The following is a 6,878-nucleotide window of genomic DNA, read 5'->3' on the forward strand; positions in this document are numbered from 1 at the left end:
TGAAAAATAACTGGTCACATGAATCTATGGCAAATAAAATGTTGCAAAAAGAACAAATGTAAGGCCAGGAGGCAGAAAAAGGCTCAACATTTCATAGGGGCATCAAGGAGGCCAGTGAAGCTGGAGCTGAATGAGGGAGGAAAGGGAGGTTTGGAAAGGTGAACAAGAACCTAGTTCATATGGTGCCCTGTAACCATGGTAGGGTTGGTTTGAATTTATTCCCAGGGCAATGAGAAATATTAAAGGACTTCAGACAAAACAGCAATATAATCTGGTCTCCTCCTCCTCCTCCCCCCAGAATGCATTGTAGTAAGCAGGCAAGAGTGGCAGGAAGTAAGGAGACTACTTAGAGGTCTACTGGGGGTCTATTGTAAATCATCTAGGTGAGTAATTATGATAATTTGAGGTGAGGGTGGATATAGAGATTAAGTTGAATAATAAGTTACAGCTTTGAAGATAGAACTGTTGTGATTTGCTGATAGACTAGATATGGGGAAGTGTGAGGTAGGGTTTAAGGAAGAGAGAAATTAAGGGAGACTCAGGTTTTTAGAGTGAGCACCTGTGTCAATGTTGGTGCCATTGACTGAGATCATAAACAGATCAAGAAAACAAGTTTGGGAAAATAAATTTGAGATGTCTATTAAATATCTGTGTGGAAATATCAAGTGCATGTGTATGTGTCTATATATATATATATGAAAAGCATGAGAGTTGTCAGGGGAGAGCTATAAATTGGGGTTCTTCAGCACGTACATACTAGTTGAAACCATGGGGTGGATGACATCATCCTAGGAGAGTGTAAAGAGGAAAAGAAGGCCCAAGACTGAGTCCGGGACACTTCCCCATTTAGATGGAGGATGAAGGCCCCAAAACAGTCTGATAAAGTTCAATCCAAAGGTAGGAGGTAAACTAGGTGAATGCAGTATCATGAAAACTAAGGGGGAGAGCGATTCAAGAGTAGATTGGTCAACTGTGCTGGAATCCTGTGACGAAGTTGAATAACAAACGTGAGAGCAGATATGTGTGCACTGGCTTTGACCACAAAGTCTTCGTGATGGTCAAGACCACTTCTTTGGAGAAATGGGGATGGAAGACAAATTGGAGGGGGGAGCAGGCAGTGGCTAGAAGAGAAAGCAGAAATTGATGTATGTAGCTAATTTTTTGTTAAGTTTTCCTGTGAAGGGGAGTAGGGAAGTGGGTGGTAGTCACAAGGGGATATGGATTACAGGGGTTTGCTTTATTTTTCAACACTGAGAGGAGACAGAACACATTTACATACTTTGTGAATGAGCCAAAGAGAAAGAAATTGATGACCTAGGAGAGAGGATGAACTGAAGGAGGGAAGCCCTTGAGAAGATGAGAAGGAATAGGACATAGGGCCCAGGGATGTGCATGAGAGAGGCAGCTTGTCTCTGAAAGGCCATTGCTTCCACTGGAAAATACATGGGCACTTGGCACACAGCAGTGCAGGCATTTGGCTGAAATGGAAAGGAAACTATTTTGGGAGGTGAATAACCGGAACTGTCCCAAAATAATGAGCCATGCTGACTCAGGTCCCTTCCTGTAGTCCAGCCCAAACCAATATGTAGATGCTGTTATCTTCCTTACAGTCCCTCCTTGTGTTTATTTTGAGCCATTGCTAAATCAATACATTTTCACTTTAAGGAAAATTCTAAGGGGGGGAGGGGAATTTGATCTCCACTTGTTGCTACAGAAATGAATATAACCACAAATTCAGCTCTGTTCCTCATCAAAGCAAGATAGATGGAAAGATGGGCCCTGGAAAGATGAATTCTCCATAAACGATAAATATTTATGTTGATTATCAAATTGGAGGCTGCCAGTCATGAATAGAAACTTGCTTCATTGTCTTAATGACCTGTATCCCTCTTTAAACCAAAGCTAACTGCATATCCTACCCACACTGACACAAGTTCGTGCAGAGGTAAACCAGAAGGTCCCGTAGCAGTTACTCATTTTTCTTTTCCTGCCCCTGCCTTTCTCCAAGGTTTCAGTATGTATAGGCTGTGGAAAATTACTGCTTTTACTCACAACAGTCTCTCACAAAATGAGTCCCTTAGAGTAAATAAAAGATGGAACGTAGCTTGCCTCTCGGAAGCCTAAGGCGTTGGCCGCTTTTGTGGACAGGATGATCTGATTCCATAGAAAGAAGTTCCTCTAAGTTGCTTCCCGTAATTTGGTGCCTGTGATGTACAAACAGGCAGACAAATGGGAAAAGAACAATTCCACTCTACTGAACAAATTGCTGTCCCATCAAGGCAAATGTTAAACATTTCCTCCAGTTATGTGTGCAAACATTCCAATTTGCAAGAAAAGATTTCTCCCAAAGGGATATGCTGACCTTTCCAAGTTGAGCTGTTCAGAAAGGGGGAAAAAATGCAACGCACTCAGATGCCAAGCGATTCTGACATTTGTGGCAGGAGAAAGAGGAAGTCTGTGATTTGCGTTTATCAGGGGCCCTGCCTAAGTAGTGGTTGGGTCTGATATGTCTTTCATTTGAGGATTTTTTACTTTAAAAGTCTTGGGGTAGTTTCTGACTTCCATTTTGGCTCCATGAGCACTTTTACAAAGTTCACTTTTTTCCAGTCTTACCAGGCAACATGTGCAGAAGGAAGCTGTAACCCAGGCAATTAAACATAGCAGTGTTCAGTAATGAAGGCTTGAAAGAACGTCAACAAACTCCGAATTGTTCTCCCTGAAAATTAGAAAGTCCAAATAGAGTAATTCCAATTGATATCAGGTAATTATTTTTAAACGGCTGGAAGAGAAACTTTGCTGCGACTACTAAATCCCCCTCAATCCCAAGGAGTGCGATGACTAATGTTTATAACAGTACTGCCACAGAACTCTAAAATTCAGAGAAGTTAGGAGTGTTTGTGTTAAACAATTGGGATATTTCAGTAGTGTTTAAGTTTTGTAAAAGGGGCATCTCTTTCAAAAAATGTACTCAACATAAAAAACCCAATACATAAGACATATAAAAGTGAGGTTTTGGGAACAGAGGCACCAGGCCTGGAGTCCTGCCCGTGCTTACCTCTCATCCTCTGTGGTGGTTCCAAGGTCACCTCTGAGTTCAGCTTGAAAACCAGTTCATGTAAATCATCTGTGTGGTGACCTTCCATTCACTGGAAGAGAACAGCAGTTTTCAACCAGTGTGCCAGAAGAAGTTTTAAAACACGCAATACCTGACTATTTAGTCAGGGCCACTGACCTCTTTTCCCTTAGATTGTCAAATAAATAAATGACAACTTGCAACACAACAATAGCAGCCTGGTGTGGATGAATCAAAATTATACTTATTTTTTTGTCAGATTGGCAAAAAATATATTTTTTGGTGTGCTGCAGAATTTTAGTAATTAGTTTATTTCTGCCATGAGATGAGAAAGGTTAATCGCTGGAATAGATAGTACTCTGGGTAATGCCAAAGGACTGGAACCTCTCCTGTCCTAAACAAAGGCTTCATGGAGATGCTTTCTAATTTCTAGTCTTTTCTCAGCGCGCTTCATTTGCCAGCACTCTAGTGGTTCGACTGTGAAGAGGATCTCTCGCTGTACATAGAGGCCACGTAGCATCTGGGATTGTGGTGAAGTAAAATGATGATGCAAAACCCACATCCAGGGCTCCCCTTGAGAACGCTATGATAAGCAGGCTTCAGGGCTCTGCTCCTGGAGGCCCTGGAGTTCCTCTTGGTGCTGATCCTATCTGACCCACCTACGGGGATGTTTTCACTCTTGCTCCCTGAATACGTCATTTCTGATCAAAGCTATTTAAATAACTTTGAAGAATCCAATGTTTGCCAGACTACAGGTGTAACAGGCTAGAACGTGACAACTATTGACTATTTCTCTGATTTGATGGTACGTGAAGACCCTCCCTCCCTTCCTCCCAGTCAAATAGCTCGCAGTGTCTGAAATGGATCGCCAGTCTCACTCTCTCCAGTAAACAATAGGTGCCGGCATTTTCAACTGACCTTCAGTTCTTCTGAGCCAGCACATTATCTTCAGCTTATTGGTTGTAGCAAGAAAGTGAAAAACGAAAGCAGTCTTGGTAACTTTCACATTTCCCATTTAAAGCAGTACATGGAAGAAAGTTTTAAAATGATCACCCATGTATAAGCTGACTCCACGAGGCTTGCTTCTGACCAAAAGGGATAGGCAGTTAGGAGGTTCAGCTGCACTGCAGAGCTGCAGAAAGCATTTGTGCACTTTAAGTGAGGCGACCGAAATATATCTGTATTCTCATGCCGACCTTACTTTACTTACCACTACAATAAATATTGAGTCAAAGTTCTTTTTAAAAAACCTATTTCAGGGCCAACATATCCAGTGATGTCATTTTTCCCTATAAAATAGGTATACACTCATTTTATTTGGCAGTAGTCGACAGGTTTGGAAACTGCAATGCTGTATAAATTAAGGATTCAAATTAAGGTTTGAATACTTTAGCAAGTGAAACCAATTATAGGAAGCAGTTCATATCCTGCAACGAGCCAAAACTGACCTAAGAATAAGAAACCATAACAATTTCTCTGAGTATACCATGGACTCAAGAGTACATCCTTTGAATTTTCTGTGCATGGAGATGATTTTTTTTTTCTTGTGCCAATCATTCTCTGAACCAGATCCTGAAGACACATGTAAAAAAGATAACTGGAGAAGCTCAAGTGCACGGTGTGTAGCAGGAAGGTCTCTGGGTACAGCCCTGGTCTGCACACGCATGAAACCTGCAGCCTTGGCCTCATTAGAATTATGACCCCATCAAGTGGGCTAGTTGGACTATGCAAATGTATGAACATAAACCACACCTCATTTTGCCTTGAGTATAATATCTGACCCAAGTGAACTGGGAATACATAATTACATGACATTGACATTCAAATAGTTATTTACTGAAAATAGAAAGCCATTTCTTTCTCATTCATTAAATAATTCTTAGAAAACACAAATGGATATTACCTACTGTCACTTCACTGAGTTCATAAAAACTTAAGGGGGAATTCTAAAGGCTCTTTGGCAGCTCAGAGTTTCATGTGAAGAGAGACCTTAAAACATCAGTCTGCACAGAATGCCGATTGACCACTGACAACCCACTCTCAAAACGTGCTGTTTTCCTTCCCATTGACCTAGCACAGATCTGCCTGCTAAGCTTTGGTTTCCTCATACATAACAAGGACAATGTCTACCTCACTGGATCGCCCGGAGTCGATATAATTAAAGGCCCCCAGACAGTGCTGATCACATGATAAATGCTCTCTTTCGTATTAAACTGGCAGGTCAAAATAAGGGTGTGTGAAAAGACATGCTGCTACTGCTCCCACTCTCCGTACCAGGGCACGGCCAACATTTGGAAAAGCGTGCATGGGGCCTCCTAACAACTATCATTTATCGGGCGCTTATGTATGTGCACTTACAGTCTCAGTTACTCTCTAAAACCATCTCCATTTAAAAGATTTCCAGACCCAGCCAATTTGGTTCATATTGCACCATCTCTGCAGCAGCCCTGAGAACTCTGAGAAGCTCTCAAAATTGGTGTGATCAGATCAACACACAGGCAAAATACCTGCATAAATAGCCATGGCTGAGATGATCTCGGGCAGGCCACAGACTGTAGTGCAAGTTTCTCCATAAAAACTCCTGCTTGTGAATTAGCAGTGTCAGCAGCAGCTTTGCAACAGTAGAAATTGTTGCATGAGGTGGGGTAATGGGGTTCCTAAAATAGAATTTCTTTCCAGCCCTGAAGATTGGGGCTTCTGGTCAAACAGCATATTACAATGAAAACTTACTCTAGTTACTGAGCACCCCTCATGGCCATAACTAAGGACCACTGAAGAAAAAAGGTAGAAAGCAAAAACAAAACAGGCGACTATAAAAGGAGTCACTGGCTGTTGCTGTAACCTTAAACAGCCTTGGTTGTACAAAAGAAAAGTGAATTAAATATACTAAAAAGTTCTCTCTTTGATATCACGAGAGAGTGACTCAAATTTTTAAAATCTATGCAAATGGTAAGAAGTCATTAGCTATTAAATAAGCTCCTCATGGTCCCACCATCTTCTGCAGCCCCCCAATCCACCTGAGCAGGAGAAGCTCCTTCCCTGGGACAATCGGTAGGTCCTAGAGCACTGCATCCCCTCCCCCTCAACCTGGCTTCAGCCAGAGCCACTCACTTGGGTAACTTGCATTTGCTTGCACACCTTACGAAAGATTTCCTTTGAACAAGGTGCTGAAGAGTGTGAAAATCATTGCAGTATGTTGTCCCCAAGGATTAAACATGTGCATGCCAGCTGTATCTGGCTCAGACCAACCCTTCAGTAAATACATCATCACTGACAAAATTTAGGCTTTTCGTAACATTGGTATTGGTTAGATTTGGAGGAGAGTGGCAGCTTGTGGAGTGGTGCTGGGAAGCCTCATCATCCAGATGCCAGTTTCTATGGCTACACCCTTCTTCCCAACCACCAATCTTCAGCCAGGAATGGTTGCTGCCCTGGCCAGAGGTGAGTGCATGTCAAAACTGAGGAATTCAGAAGCTGAATCTTCATTGTCAGTTCTACAATGTCCACTCATGTGATTTAAAAGGGCCAAGAGTCAACTAGAGGATATCACTTGCTAAAGCTTATTAAGAGGAAATAGCTGGAAATCATGGGGGCATATATAAAACAAACACAAAATAAGTTTCAGATGTCTCTGACTACTTATCTCAGTACACGAAATGCACAATTCAGATGATGGGCAGTGCTTCACTTGCTCTGTCTGAGCCTGTTTGTATTTTTTTGTACTTCTAATAAGCTTCTAAAACGGAAAATTCTGTATTAAAGAAACAAAAATCAGAAACCATAAATTTAGAAGCTAAAGAGCCAG

Source organism: Desmodus rotundus, chromosome 8 (assembly GCF_022682495.2).
Source record: "Desmodus rotundus isolate HL8 chromosome 8, HLdesRot8A.1, whole genome shotgun sequence".
Taxonomy (NCBI): domain Eukaryota; kingdom Metazoa; phylum Chordata; class Mammalia; order Chiroptera; family Phyllostomidae; genus Desmodus; species Desmodus rotundus.